We start from the raw sequence: 15,355 nt of genomic DNA, 5'->3' as shown, positions 1-15,355 counted from the left end.
GTTGATGAGACGAAGGGAGAGTTAATCGTGGAAAGGGAGAGTAAATAGAACAATATGGAGAAGGAGAAAAAAAGGGAGAGTTAGTAATATAGAGTTAGACTTGAATGGTAGAGTTAAAGAGCTAAATGAATAATAAGAGGAAAAGGACAATATGGGGTAAAAGAAAAAAAGGGAGGGTTAGTAATATATTTAGACTTGAATTGAAATGAATAATAAGAGGGAATGGGGCAATATGGAGTAAGAGAAAAAAAGGGAAAGTTAGTAATATAGAGTCAGACTTGAACGGTAGAGTTGAATAGACAAGTGAATAATAAGAGGAAATGGGAAAAAGGGAGCGTTAGTGAGATAGAGTAAGACTTAATGGGATAAAGGGAGAATTAACGGGAAAAAGTGAGAGCTGTTTTTTTTTTTTTTTTTTTTTTTTAACAGCAGAGGAGTCAGTTCAAGGGCAAAAAAAGAAAAAGGAAACAAATGTGAAAAAAGCCCGCTACTCACTGAAGAAATGTTTAATGAGACTGAGGCGGAGTTAAAGGGACAAAGGGAGAGTTAATGGAATAGAGGGAGAATTGATGGAGCATAAGTAGAGTAATGGGACAAAGGAAGAGGTAATGGGAGAGAGGGAGAGGCAGTTAGGAGGCTTATTAGGGTCGCAAATAAAGGGAGAATATCAGAGTAGGAAAGGGAGCATACTGGGAACTTTTTTTCTCATGTATTATCTTTTTTTTTTTTTTTTTCAACAGAGGAGACAGCTCAAGGACACCAAAAAAGAAAACAATAATAAAAAAAAGCCCGCTACTCGCTGCTCCTAAAAAGAATCCAAAGAGGTGGCCGTAAGAGGGGTCAATTGTTGTTATTTGTGTATTCTTTTTTTTACGAGTTATTTACACCTAGAAGCGTTTCCTCAAGAGCTTCTTCAGTTTTTTTTTTTTTTTTATCATCAAGAGCGTGTGTTATTTTTTTCAAGATCTCATTATACTCAAGTTGTTTTCCTTTCTTTCATTTTTTTTAAGAACTCGTTTCCTTCCATCTTCCTCCTCTCCCCTTCCCCCTGCTTATTCTCCACCTCCACCTCCAGTTCTACCTCCTCCTCTTCTTCTTTTTCTTCTTCTTCTTCTTCTTCTTCATCATCTTCACCTCCTCCGTCTCTCCTCATTTTCATCTTAAATCTTGTTACTGTTTGAGAAGTAAAGCGTCGTAACTCATGTCTTCTGTGTGTGTGTGTGTGTGTGTGCGTGTGTGTGTGTGTTTTGTCCCCAAGCAAGGTATTTTATGGAGGTCCTTTTATGTCCTCTTTCCGTAAACTCAAGGCAATATTTACGTCACTTTCTTGCCGAGTTTGAGGGCATAATGATGGGCCAAAGTTTCCGGAAATGTGAAGATGGAAATGAGGAAAAAGGGGAAATGTTACAGTGAAAAATTGCGCGAAAGTTGAAGGAGAAATGTGCGTCCTTGTGTGTTTGTGTGTGTGTGTGTGTGTGTGTGTGTGTGTGTGTGTGTGTGTCCAGCGCACGCCCGTAAGCAAGTTTCCACACAACGCTTTTTTTTTTACTCTTCCAGTGTGAAAAGAAAAAGAAAAGAAAAAGAAAACAAGAGTGACAACGATGCTTTTGTCTTTATTTTTCTATCGTAGCCGGACCCTCTGTTTTTCTTTCTTTCTTTCTTTCTTCATTTCTTTTTTTCTTTATTTTTTCCTCCCATCCCCATTTCTATCCATCCTCCCTTCTCTCCTTTCTTTCCTTCATTTCTTCCCTCTTTCCTAATTTCCTTTGTTTCTTCTTTCTTTCTTTCCTTCTTTCATTCATTCATTCATTCATTTTCTTTCCCTTCATTTCATTTCCTCTTTTCATTTCATTTTTTTCCTTTCCTTCCTTCCTTTCCTTTCCTTCCTTCCTTCCTTCCTTTCTTTCCTTTCCTTTCTTTTCCTTTCCTTTCCTTCTCCTTCCTTACCTTTATTTACGGTCCATTCTTTTCCTCCATCCCTCCTTCTTACCCTACACTTCCTTTCCACCCTCCCCTTACTTCCTCCTTCCCTCCCTTCCCAGCTTCATTTCTTTCCATCATCTCCCTCACTCTGTCTTTCCCTTCCTCTGCACCCTCCCTCCCTCCCTCCGTCGCTCAGGAGAAAACTTTGCAGGTGTGTGTTATTGAAGAGGTCACTTGCTGAGGGCAGGTGAGGCGGCGGGGAGTCACCTGCGCCTTGTTTTGTTTCCTACTAAGTTGTGTTTACCGCGCCGGGAGGAGGAGGAGGAGGAGGAGGAGGAGAAGGAGAAGGAGAAGAAGAAGAAGAAGAATAAGAATAAGAAGAGGATATGGAGGAGGAGAAGAAGATAAAGAAGAGGAAGAGGAAGAGGAGGAGATAGAACTGGAGGTGGAGGTGGAGAACAAGGAGGGGGGAGGGGAGAGGAGAAGAGGAGGAGGAGGAGGAGCAGCGTGAGGAGGAGGAGGTGGAGGAAGATGAAGTGGAGGAAGAGAAGATGACAAAAATGCCGTGAGGAAGGAAAATGAAACAGTCACCATGGATACATTGCTTACTGGAGAGAGAGAGAGAGAGAGAGAGAGAGAGAGAGAGAGAGAGATCAAAGGAGGACTAAAAAAAACAGACAATTCATTAATATAAAGGACGGAAATACATAGACTCAGCCAGCCATTACAGAAAGAAAAAAAAAGAAAACAGGAAGAATACAACACTAAATAGATACATAAAACAAACAAACAAACAAACAAACAAACAAAACATAAAACACGAAATAAATAAATGAAATAAAGTCAAAGAAAAAAAATGCAAAAAAAAAATGAGTGAGAGGAGGAAAAAAAGAAGTAAGAGGTAAAAGAAAAAGAAAGAGAGCGAGAGCGAGAGAAAATTTAGACGTGGAGAGCCTTTTCAGGAGAAGCGGAAGAGGACTGGAGAGAAGTGAGAGAGAAGTGGAGGAAAAAGGGCAGGTCATCAGTGGAGTGTCAGGTGGAGGGGGGGGAGGGAGAAGTAGGTGGAGAGAACTCAGGAAGCTAAAAGGACAGGAGCGAGATGGATACAGAGAGAGAGAGAGAGAGAGAGAGAGAGAGAGAGAGAGAGGGAGATGGAGGGAGCTTTGTTGTATTGAGACAGCCATTTCTCCCCCTCCCCCCTTCTCTATCCTCCCCCCCCCCCCTCTCTCTCTCTCTCTCTCTCTCTCTCACCGGCTTTAAAGTGAGAGGCAAACTTGACTCGGCTTAGCGCGAACCGTTTTAATATCCGGATCTTACGTTTGCTGGGTTATTAGCTCGCCGGGCACCAAGGGGCTTCATCTTACTGATCGGGGTTATCAGTGACGGGCGAGGGTAAGAGAATGATGGGAATAGATAATAACAGTAAGGAGAATAAAAGAAGTAGTGGTAGTAGTAGTAGTAGTAGCGGGCTTTTTTTTTTTTTCATTGTTTTATTTTTTTGTACCCTTGAGCTGTCTCCTTTGCTGTAAAAAAAGTAGTAGTAGTAGTAGTAGTAGATGGAGAAGTAGAAGAAAAAGAAGAGGAAACAGAATCAGAGTAAAAATAATGAAAGCAATAATAAAAATAATAACAAAGGAGAAAAAGAAGTATTAGCATTAGTAGTGGTAGAAGATGGAGAAGTAGAAGAAAAAGAAGAGGAAATAGAAACAGAGGATAAATAATGATAGCAATAATAAAAATAATAACAAAGAAACTACTACTACTTTTACCACTACTACTACTACTACTACTACTACTACCACTACCACTCCTACTACACTTCTCCTACTAATGGATTCCAAGCAGTTCCATTTATTTCTTATTATTTTCTGTACATTTATGATTTTTACTTTTTTACTTTTTCTTCTCTGCCTTTACTTTGGCATTGACAGATAAAGTCTTTAGCCGGATTAAAGTTTTCATTCTCGAGATCAGACCGCGCGTACTTTGAAGGCATTAATGAAACACCAACATCAAAACTTTGTACCGCATAGCATAGGCCAGGTAATCTTGGCCCTAATTAAACTTTGCTACTTTTTTTTAATGACTCCGCGGCGTTAATCGTCTTACCTGTGATTACAATTGTGTTTTTTCTACGTAAACACAATTAGCTTTTTTTTCAATGGATTCATGTTTTAATAGTTTCCGTGTGTGTGTGTGTGTTTGTCTGTTTGTGTTTAGCGTTGTTTGTTTGTTTTTCTTGAATTATTCGGGTTTTTTTTTTCGCTTTTAATTCGTTGATTCACTAATGAAGTTGAAAGATAAGCAAAGAAAAAGTCACAGAAAAAGTTTGTCTTAATGAATGTTCCCGGTGTGTGTGTGTGTGTGTGTGTGTGTGTGTGTGTGTGTGTGCGCGGGCGTGTGTGTGTGTGCGTGCGTGTGCGTGCGTGTGTGCTTTCCTCCCTCCTCTCCTTCCTCTTTACGATCATGTTTTATGTCTCCCGTTCGTCACTTTTTTCCTCCCTTCCTCCATTCTCTTCTTCACCCCATTATTCCTCTTTCTCTGCGTCTTCCTTTCATTTGATATATTCTTTAACTTCTTCCTCTTCTTCTCCTTCATTCTTCTTCTACTTTTTCTTCTACTACTTTTTCTTCTTCTTCTTCTTCTTCTTCTTCTTCTTCTTCTTCTTCTTCTTCTTCTTCTTCTTCTTCTTCCTACTCGTCTTCTTCCTACTCGTCTTCTTCCTCCTCCTCCTCCTCCTCCTCCTCCTCCTCCTCCATTGAGAAGTAACAAAGATGATTCCTAGGTTGAGAAATTTATCATATGAACAAAGGCTTAAAGAAGTAAATTTATTCAGTATCAAAACGAAGAATGCGAGGCGATCTAATAGAAGTGTTCAAAATGTTTAAAGGATTCAGTGATACTAATGCGGAAGATTACTTTACAATTGATCGATCAAATAGAACAAGAAGAAATCACAATTTGAAGATAAGTGGTAAAAGATTCTCGTCGTACGAAGCTAAACACTTCTTCTTCAATCGAGTTGTTAATGTTTGGAACTCTCTACCCTGTGATGTCGTTGATAGTACAACAGTTACGGCCTTCAAGAACAGATTAGACAAGTGTTTTGAATCCAACCAGCAACTAAGATATTACTCATTGTCGTAATAACGTTAAGTTCTTTCGAATACTGGTGTCTTTGTCCGCTTTTACCGCCCGGTTAGTGGTAGCAGTAATGGTAGTTCTTTCCTCTTTCCTACATAATTTCCATGCAGTTTTTCCATGCTGCATGGTTCTTTTTCCTTTCCTGCCAGCTTTGGCTGGAGGGATGGGGGGTGGGGAGGAGCCTTCGCCTTTGCTGTCCTTCATCTTCCACCTTTGATTAGATAGTTAGTGTAGCTTGTCACAAACAGCCTCGTAAGGACCAGCAGGTCTGCTGTTGTTTGTTCTTCCTTTGTGTTTCTTTGTGTTCCTCCTCTTCCTCCTCCTCCTCCTCTTTATCGTTTTCCTATTCCATATCGTCTTTAATGACATGCCATCTTCGTCGTTGTCACTATCTCCATTCTCGTAACCTCTCTCCTTCCTCCTCTCCTCCTCCTCCTCCTCCTCCTCCTCCTCCTCCTCCTCCTCCTTCTCCTCCTCTTCGTCCTCCTCCTTAACTCTTATCTCGTTAACCACAACCTCCTCTTAACCTTATAACTCCTCTTCAAGCCACCTCCTTCACCCTACTTTCCTTCCTCTTTCCTCTTCCTCCTCCTCCTCTACCACTTTTTCTCTCCACATATTCATCGGCTCTTCCTCAATCTGCCAAAGTAGCTGCCGTGAAAATTTCGATCTGAATTCGGTATTGGAGGGAAGAAAAAGTTGGGGGAGAAAAAATAACTGAAAATACGGATCAGTGTGTGTTAGGAAAATTCTCAAGACTCGTCATTTTGGTAGAGAATTTGGATGAAGAGAACGAAGAGGAGAGAGGAGAAGGGAGAAGGTGAAGAGAAGAGAGGTTATTGAAGGATCTGCCACTGGTATCTCATCTTCCTCCTCCTCCTCTTCCTCTTCCTCCTCTTCGTCATCGTCATCATCAGGAAACAGGACGAGCAGAAATAAGACTCGAGTAGCTATCAAGACTGAATCAATGAATGCCTCTCTGTCTCTTTCATTCCTTTGCTTCCTCATTCCTTTGCCCATTCATCTATTCCTTTGCTCCCTTTCATTGGCCCTTCATTCCTTTATTCCTCTTCTCCTTCATTCCTTTGCTGCTACATTTCTTCCTTTTTCCCTTTATTCCTTTACTTCCTCATTCCTTTACTCCCTGATTTCTATACTCCTTCATTCTCCTGTTCATTCCTTTACTCCATGATTCCTATACTCCTTCATTCTCCTGTTCATTCCTTTACTCCCTAATTCCTATACTCCTTCATTCTCCTGTTCATTCCTTTACTCCCTGATTCCTATACTCCTTCATTCTCCTGTTCATTCCTTTGATTCCTCCTTCATTCTCCTGTTCATTCCTTTACTCCCTGATTTCTATACTCCTTCATTCTCCTGTTCATTCCTTTACTCCATGATTTCTATACTCCTTCATTCTCCTGTTCATTCCTTTACTCCCTGATTTCTATACTCCTTCATTCTCCTGTTCATTCCTTTACTCCCTGATTCCTATACTCCTTCATTCTCCTGTTCATTCCTTTACTCCATGATTCCTCTACTCCTTCATTCTCCTGTTCATTCCTTTACTCCCTGATTCCTATACTCCTTCATTCTCCTGTTCATTCCTTTACTCAGATTCCTCAACTTCTTTGTTCCTTTTTTCCTTCACTATTTTCCTCCTTCATTTATTTACTCTTTCATTCCTTTACTGCTTCATCCTTTTACTTTTTCGATCCTTTAAGTCTTCACTCTCTTGCTCCTTCATTCCTTTTCTTTCTTCTTTCCTCTTTCCTTTCTTCCTTAAAATTTATCTTCTCTTGCTCCTTCTCCAACTCTCTATTATTGTTCCATTAATTTATTTCTTTTCTATTTCAGGACTTTTATATTTTCTCCTTTGCTTCCCTTTTTTTATTTTACTTCTTTATTTTCTCCTCTATTTTTTTTATCCTATTTTGTCCTATTCTCTGTTCCATATTTTCTCCTTTCCTTCTTTTCCTTCCCACAGAGTTATTATTTCTTTTATTTGTCTCCTCTGTCATCTTCAACGTCTCTCTCCTCTTCCTCCTTTCCTTCCCCCTTCCTTCTTTTCCTCCCCCTTTACTATGTTTTTCATCCTTAACCTACCTTTCTTTCTCCTCTTTCATTCCCTTTCTTCCTCTCCTCCCTCTCTTCTCCCTCCTTTCCTTCCCCCTTCCTTTCCTCCTCTTCTCTTTGTCTTTCATCCTTAACCTACCTCTCTTTCTCTTCTTTCATCCCCTTTTCTATGTCTCATCCTTAACCTACGTCTCTTTCTCCCCTTTTATGCCCTTCCTCTCCTCCTCCTCCTCCTCCTCTCATCTCTCTTTCATCCTCATCCTCCATCCCCTTCTCTCCTTTGCGCCCTTCCTTTCTCTGCTCTCTCCTCTCCCCCTTTCCTTCCTCTCCTCTCTCTTCTCCCCCTTTCCTTTCTTCCCCCTTCCTTCCTCCTTCCTCTCCGTCCTCTCATCTCTGTCTTTCATCCTCATCCTCCCTCTCCTCCTCTCCTTTGCACCCTTCCTCTCCTCTCTCCTCTCCCCCTTTCCTTCCTTCCCCCTTCCTTCCTCCTCTTGGTCCTCCTCCACTGCCTCCGTCACCGCCAATAAGACCTCGTTCCCGTGTTCCTTACCCTCTTCTGTCCTTCCATTTTCTCTCCCCTCCTCTCCTTCTGTCTTTCCTTCCTCCTCTTTCGCCGCTCTCAACTCTCTCTATCTTCCATATATTTTTTTTCCCTTTAATCTATCTACTATTCGTTTCCTTGTTCATTACCCTTTTCCATCCTCCATTTTCTCTCTTCTGTATTTCTCTCTTCCTCTCTTTCTCCTCTCTGTATTACATTCCGTCTCTCTCTCTCTCTCTCTCTCTCTCTCTCTCTCTCTCTCTCTCTCTCTCTCTCTCTCTCTCTCTCTCTCTCTCTCTCTCTCTCTCTCTCTCTCTCTCTCTCTCTCTCTAATGCTATTCCCTTCCCTCTATCTTCTCATTTTCTCTTCTCATTTCTCTTCCCTTCTTTTGTTTTGTTATGCCTCCCCTTCCCTTCCTTTTCCGTTCATTGTACCCTCTTCCTTTCCCTACTCCTCCCTTCTTTTTACTCCACTTCCCCTTCCCTTCCTTTTCTTATTCTCCTCTTTCCTTTCTCTTTTAAGTTCTTGTCATGCCATATCGTTCCTTCCCTTCTCATCTCCTCTCTTGTCTCCTCCCTAAAATAAATTCCTAGTCAGTCGCGGTTCCCAGTGTACCCAATTTAGCGTACTTAATCTCCTATTGCCCCTATTACCGCAGACTCTCTCTCTCTCTCTCTCTCTCTCTCTCTCTCTCTCTCTCTCTCTCCTGCTCTAATTTGAGAGAGAGAGAGAGAGAGAGAGAGAGAGAGAGAGAGAAGGGGAGCTGACCGGATATGAGGCTATTGATAAGGGATGCTGACCTCTGTTTGTCCTATTATGTTCAGGTGTGTGTGTGTGTGTGTGTGTGTGTGTGTGTGTGTGTGTGTGTGTGTGATTAAACTTTGATACTATATGTGTGGATGTTGGGGTGTAGAATCAATCTCTCTCTCTCTCTCTCTCTCTCTCTCTCTCTCTCTCTCTCTCTCTCTCTCTCTCACACAAGTATTCCGTTTCTCTGTAGAATGTGTGTGTGTGTGTGTGTGTGTGTGTGTGTGTGTGTGTGTGTGTGTGTGTGTGTGTGTGTGTGTGTGTGTGACCTTTTCCGTGGGTTGTGTATGTTTTCGTTATGTCTTCTGTGTTGTTCATTTGGATGCCTTTTTTTATTTTGACTTTTTATCGTATTTTTAAATGTGATCGTATCATAATTCTTTTCCTCTATGTGCAAACTATTAACATATACTCCATTTTTTGCTTCATTGCCTTGATTTTATGTGTCTATGGTGATGATGATGGTGGTGCAGTGATGGTGAATGGAGGGTGATAAGGAATGGTGTTGATGATGATGATGATGACGGTGTGTAAGTCCTTGTGTGATGGTGATTCGTTGATGTGAAGAGGAGAAAAGAGAATGGGAAGAGTAGAGAAAAGAGAAGAGAGGAGAGGAGAGGAGAGGAAAGAAGAGAAGATAAGGAAAAGAGGGAAAAAGAAGGAAAGGGATGACAGAAGAGATGGGAAAAGAAGAGAAGGAAAAACATGGAAAGAGAAAGGAAGGAAAGAGAAGAGTAGAGAAGAGTGATGGTGACGCCATTGTAGTGATGAGGTAGTGATGATGAAACGCCTCGACTGCAATGATGGTGATAGGAAAGCATTGTTGTGGTGGTGGTGATGACGTGGTGATGTTAGTGTGATGAGTGGTGTGAGAGAGAGAGAGAGAGAGAGAGAGAGAGAGAGAGAGAGAGAGAGAGAGAGAGAGAGAGAGAGAGGGAGAGAATTTGTACTTATTACCGTCTGCGTCAAGGTTGAGAGAAAAGAAGGGAAGAAAAGGGATCCTATTACTCCATATAAGCGGCTTCCTCCTCCTCCTCCTCCTCCTCCTCCTCCTCCTCCTTACTTCTTCCTCGCTCCTCACTTGTAAGGAGAATAAGAAAGGAGGAAAATTAGTCTAGACTCACGAGAGAGAGAGAGAGAGAGAGAGAGAGAGGGAAATGAAGAGAAATGTGGTTAGAGGGAGGAAAGGAAGGAAGGAAGGAAGGAAGGGTGAAATTTTTGCCCCTTGACAGATTTCGATTTACTCTCTCTCTCTCTCTCTCTCTCTCTCTCTCTCTCTCTCTCTCTCTCTCTCTCTCTCTCTCTGACATACGCATCAATTTTCATTTAATTTTCATACAATCATTTCTCACCCTTCCTGCTCCACTCCTCCTCCTCCTCCTCCTCCTCTTCCTCGTCCTTCCTCCTACTACTTGTCGTCACCACTCACACATTCCTTCAATTTCCATTTTACATATGTGAAGCTATATCCCTATCTCTCTCTCTCTCTCTCTCTCTCTCTCTCTCTCTCTCTCTCTCTCTCTCTCTCTCTCTCTCTCTCTCTCTCTCTCTCTCTCTCTCTCTCTCTCTCTCTCTCTCTCTCTCTCTCTCACATACTTTCTTCTTCCCACCTTTATTCCTTTCTCTCCTTTTCCTCCTCCTCTGCCATTTTCTTCCTACCCTTTCAGGAAGAGGAGAAGGAGGAGGATGATGATGAGGAGGAGGAGAAGGAGGAGGACTAAATAATGGAACTGGAGAGGTACAAGGAAGACATCTAGGTGAAGGGACAGATGGAGGAGGATGAACAGATGGAGGAGGAAGAGGAGGAGGACGAGGAGGAGTAGGAGGCATGTTAAGCTTATATATTACTCTGACCTTGACGGAGGACAGAGCCGGCCTGTCCACCATATACAGGATAGTGAGGCAAGGAGGAGGAGGAGGAGGAGGAGAGGGAGAGGGATGTGACAGATTTCTTAGAGTAGGAGTAGGAGGAGGAGGAGGGGAAGGAGGAGGACGAGGAGGAGGGGTTATAAGAGCAGATGTGGTATGGTCTGACACAGCAGGAGATATTTGGAGATAAGCAAAGAGAGAGAGAGAGAGAGAGAGAGAGAGAGAGAGAGAGAGAGAGAGAGAGAGAGTATCAATCCGTCAGTCAGCCAGTCAATCAGTCAGCCAATCTGTCAGTCCGTCAGTCAATCAGTCCGTCACTCAATCAGTCAGGCAATCAATATGTCCACCAATCAGTCAGTCAGTCACCCAGTCAGTCAGTAAATCCTTCAATGAGTCGGTCAATCACTCAGTTAATCACTCAATCAGTCAGTCAGTCAATAATTAGGTCAGTCAGTTAATAATTAGGTGAGTCAGTCAATAATTAAGTCAGTCAGTCAGTCAATCAGCCAATCAGTCATGCACTCAGTCCCCTCCTAGTGTTCGTATCCAGATTAGCGGTACACAGCGCAGACTAAGTAATGAAGGAGGTGCGCCGAGTATCGCCCCGCCTCCTGCGTGCTCGGTGGAGGGCCATTGGGTGGAAAAAGTGCCATTTGTGTCTAATTGTGCCGGGGAGGAGGAGGGCGCTTCATAAAAATGGGCCGCCGAGTGCCATTAATGAGCAGGCAGACTCCTTCAATTACCTGGTGACGCTGTTTTCATTACGCCATTGCCTCTCACTCATCATCATTTGGTATTCTTTTTATTTTCCACTAAGTTCTTTCGGTTGTTCACCTTTATGGCCGCGGGGTTTAGTTACACCGAGATTTTCCCCAATTTAGTTACGCTGAGATTTTCCCCAATTTAGTTACGCTGAGATTTTCCCCAATTTAGTTACGCTGAGATTTTCCCCATGAACTCTTGTGACGATGCATTCCTGTTCTCCGTTCTCCGTTTCTTTCTGTTTCCCATTAAGTCCTCTCTGTTGTGTACCTTTATGGCCGCGGAGTTTAGTTATGCTGAGATTTTTTCCCCGTGAACTCCTGTGACGGTGCATTCCTGTTCTCCGTCTTCCGTTTCTTTCTGTTTCCCATTAAGTCCTCTCTGTTGTGTACCTTTATGGGCGCGGAGGTTAGTTAGGCTGAGATTTTTTCCCCGTGAACTCTTGTGACGGTGCGTTCCTTTTTCCCGTTTTTTTTCCTTCGCCTCCCGCCTTCGCTTCAATCAAACGATTATTGCTTCATTTCCCCCTTTAGTTTACGCTTTGCTGTATCCCATTATGGAGTAGGAGTTTAGTTGCGTTAAGATTTTTATCCCATTAACTCTCGTGACGTTTTTTATTTCCTTATTCCAGTGTTTCTCCCTTGCCTTCCCTTAATCACCTGACGTGCTCTTCTTCGCTTCAATTTTACTTTTAATTGGTTTCCATTATAGAGGTAGGCTTTGGTTTCGTGAAGATTTTTTCCACGTTTCTTTCCTTATTTTATTATTTTTCTTCTTAACTTAACATTACCGGGCATTGTTTCTTCATTCATAAATATTTACTCTCTTGAATGCCATGATGGATGTTGAATTCGGCTGCGTGAGATATTTATTCTAGAGGTCCTGCACACTAGCATGATGCACACACATAATTGAACACAGCACACTATTTTTATCACATATGTATTCTCTGTCTTTTTGTACTTTCATGATTTATGGACTTCAAAACGGAGTCGAACGGCAAATTCCACTATTTTTCATTTATTTCAATTTTCTTGTTCAAAGGATTCCCGCTTCCGTGAATCATAATACACTTTTAGAAATTCAAATACCACACACTATCATTATTTTTATTCTTGTTATTATTATTATTATTATTATTATTATTATTATTATTATTATTATTATTATTATTATTATTATTATTATTATTATTATTATTATTATTATTATTATCATATTCGTCATCGTCATCCCGTTTTCTTTAATTTGGCGGTCTGCTGTTGCGTTCCCTTCATCGTCACGGGTTGTATATTTTCCCAGCTGAGAGAGAGAGAGGAAATGTGTGTGTGTGTGTGTGTGTGTGTGTGTGTGTGTGTGTGTGTGTGTGTGTGTGTGTGTGTGTGAAACTAATTTACTCTGTCTCGTATGGTCCCAGATATTATGGATTGGGGGACGGGGCTGGGGGGCATTGGGAGGGCTGTTGTGATGTCGCCGAACTGCTTAATTACTGCTTTTACTATTATTATTATTATTATTATTATTATTATTATTGTTACTACTACTGCTACTACTACTACTACTCGTGGGATAATTCTAACAGATACGGAAGACAAAATTCATGTAGGGAAACGTTAGACGAAATAAAAATCGTTTAGACAGAAAAGAGGAAAGAATAGAAGGATGGAGGAACAGTTTTGCATCTTTTATCTCACGCTTTTACCATTCGGGGTGTGGGGGGAGAGAGAGAGAGAGAGAGAGAGAGAGAGAGAGAGAGAGAATATATGCACACACACGTCCCATTGAATACCAACACTTACACACATTCCAAGCATTTCTCCCTCCTAAGACATTCTCTCTGACAGGCCGCGGCGGCGTGTGGAGAGGTCGAGCCCGAAGTCGAGGCAGCGAAACGAACACGACAGCCAGCGAAAGGTAAGGGACCGCCTCGCAAACCTTTCACCATGACTAGGGCTTCGTGGACGTGGCGGGCTTCTTTGAGGAGATGGAGGAGGAGGAGGAGGAGGTGGTGGTTTTGTGGGTGTTAGATGCAACAAGCGTGCAATACGTTCCAACCATTCATCACCTGTCCCGTGTGTGTGTGTGTGTGTGTGTGTGTGTGTGTGTGTGTGTATAAAGCAATTGTTCCGTGTATAATATAATGAAAGAGGATTAACGTGGTACCGAAAACTAATATAAAAATTACTCTTGGTTGTAAAAATATGACGAAAATAACAATGATAATAATGATAATAATAATAGTAGTAATAATGATAATAATATTATAATAATGATGATAACGATGAAAACAGTAACATTAATAACAAACATAATACCGTCTTGCAAATCTGTACAGCAAATTTAAATAACAAAAGGAAAAAGTTTTAGAATAAGTATAACGTACCATCAAGAGTTTTACGTTAACGTCAGAAAAAAGAAGAGAGGAAAAAAAAAAACATTCTCTCCCTAACGAAATAAAAACGGCTCAGTGCAATAAACTATTATTTACACGCATGCCTGTCCATTTCATCTCTCTCTCTCTCTCTCTCTCTCTCTCTCTCTCTCTCTCTCTCTCTCTCTCTCTCTCTCTCTCTCTCTCTCTGTGTGTTTTTGTGGCTGTGTGGTTATTTGTCTGTCTGTCACTCTACCTGCCAGTGTCTGTCTCTCTCTTTGCCTGTTTCTGTCTGTCCAAATGTCTCTTTCTTTACTTTTCTTCCTCCATTTTTATTTCTTTCACAGTGATACAAAAAAATCGCGAAACATCAATCTTTTTTATGGCAATCCTAGCATGTGGCGCTCTCTCTCTCTCTCTCTCTCTCTCTCTCTCTCTCTCTCTCTCTCTCTCTCTCTCTCTCTCTCTCTCTCTCTCTCTCTCTCTCTCTCTCTCTCTCTCTCTCTCTCACAACGAATTTTCGAAAGCTTTATATATTTCCATGCTAACATTATCAAGCCTTTCCATATAACGTTTTTACTTCCCCATTTCTACTTTTATAGTTTTTTTGCAGCCACTTCCATGTGCAATTCCTAATAGCTGTATATGTTCTTTTTTCATTGCTTGCCCTAGGGTGAAGGGTGACGCTGGAAGGCAAGGCTAAGGGTGAGGAAGGGAGGGATTGATATAGTGGGTGAGGGAAAGGGAGAAAATGAGAGAACAATAAGGGTGAGGAAGGGAGGGATTGGTATAGAGAGGAAGGAAAAAGGGAGCAAAGGAGAGAACAATAAGGGTGAGGAAGGGAGGGATTGGTATAGAGAGGAAGGAAAAAGGGAGCAAAGGAGAGAACAATAAGGGTGAGGAAGGGAGGGATTGGTATAGAGAGGAAGGAAAAAGGGAGCAAAGGAGAGAACAATAAGGGTGAGGAAGGGAGGGATTGGTATAGAGAGGAAGGAAAAAGGGAGCAAAGGAGAGAACAATAAGGGTGAGGAAGGGAGGGATTGATATAGAGAGGAAGGGAATGGGTGAATAGAAGAGAGAAAGAAGGGTGCAGAAGGGATGAATTGATATGAAGTGAAGAAAAAAAGGGAGAAAAAGAGGAGAGAGAAGCAAGAGTGAAAGGGTAAGAGAAGCAGAGTGGGATAATGAAGTGGTTTTAGGGTAAGGGTTGAAAGGAGAGGGAAGAGAGAGAGAGAGAGAGAAGTATGGAAGAGTGGGAAGAGTTCGTGGTTTGAAGGTCAGAGTAAATATGAAAAGGAGAATGAAACAGGAGTGAAAGTTAGCTAAGAGTGAGATAGCTACGGACGAGTGTGAGGATTTCGTGGTTTTAGAATGAGAATAAGTGTGGAAAGAAGAGTGAGAGAGAGGCTTTGAAGAGTGTGATGAGTCAGCGGATTTAAAATGTCAGTAAATGTGAAAAGGAGAGATAAACCAGAGTGAGATAGCCATGGAAAAGAGTGATAATTTAGTGGTTTTAGAAAAGGAGAATGAAACTATAGTGAGAGTGAGCTTAGGGTGAGAGAGAGGCATGGAAGAGCGTGAGAAGTTAGTGGTTTTAGAATGATAGTGTTAAAAGGAAAGTGAAACAAGAGTGAGAGTGAAATGAAAATGAGAGAAGCATGGAAGAGAGACAGAAGTTAGTAATTTTAGGGTGAGTTTAAGTGTGAAAAGGAGGGAGAAGCAAGAGTGAGAGTGAGCAGAGAGTTATGTAAGAGTGAAAATTTACTGGTATATTAAATGGGAGTATGTGTGATGGGGCGAGCGAAGGTCATAGTTTAAAAATAATGATAATAAGGTGAGTGAGTGAGGGTAATTTTGTGA

At 41.7% G+C, this 15,355-nt stretch overlaps 1 protein-coding gene and 1 long non-coding RNA gene across 2 annotated transcripts in view; both read right to left on the bottom strand.

Moving 5' to 3' along the window:
• Nucleotides 1-413, bottom strand: part of LOC126998053 (uncharacterized) — a 2,271-nt gene extending 1,858 nt beyond the window's left edge. The window contains exon 1 of the long non-coding RNA XR_007752613.1: nucleotides 1-413. This exon is cut by the window's left edge and continues 1,206 nt beyond it. This is a non-coding gene — a long non-coding RNA (uncharacterized LOC126998053).
• LOC126998052 (uncharacterized) overlaps nucleotides 1-15,355 on the bottom strand; it is a 90,280-nt gene that overhangs the window by 62,040 nt on the left and 12,885 nt on the right. The gene's annotated exons all lie outside the window — the stretch shown is intronic.

The sequence above is a fragment of the Eriocheir sinensis genome, chromosome 13 (genome assembly GCF_024679095.1).
Source record: "Eriocheir sinensis breed Jianghai 21 chromosome 13, ASM2467909v1, whole genome shotgun sequence".
Taxonomy (NCBI): Eukaryota; Metazoa; Arthropoda; class Malacostraca; order Decapoda; family Varunidae; genus Eriocheir; species Eriocheir sinensis.
Note: the sequence above shows the minus strand (reverse complement) of the source record. Positions and strands in the feature narration are given on the sequence as shown.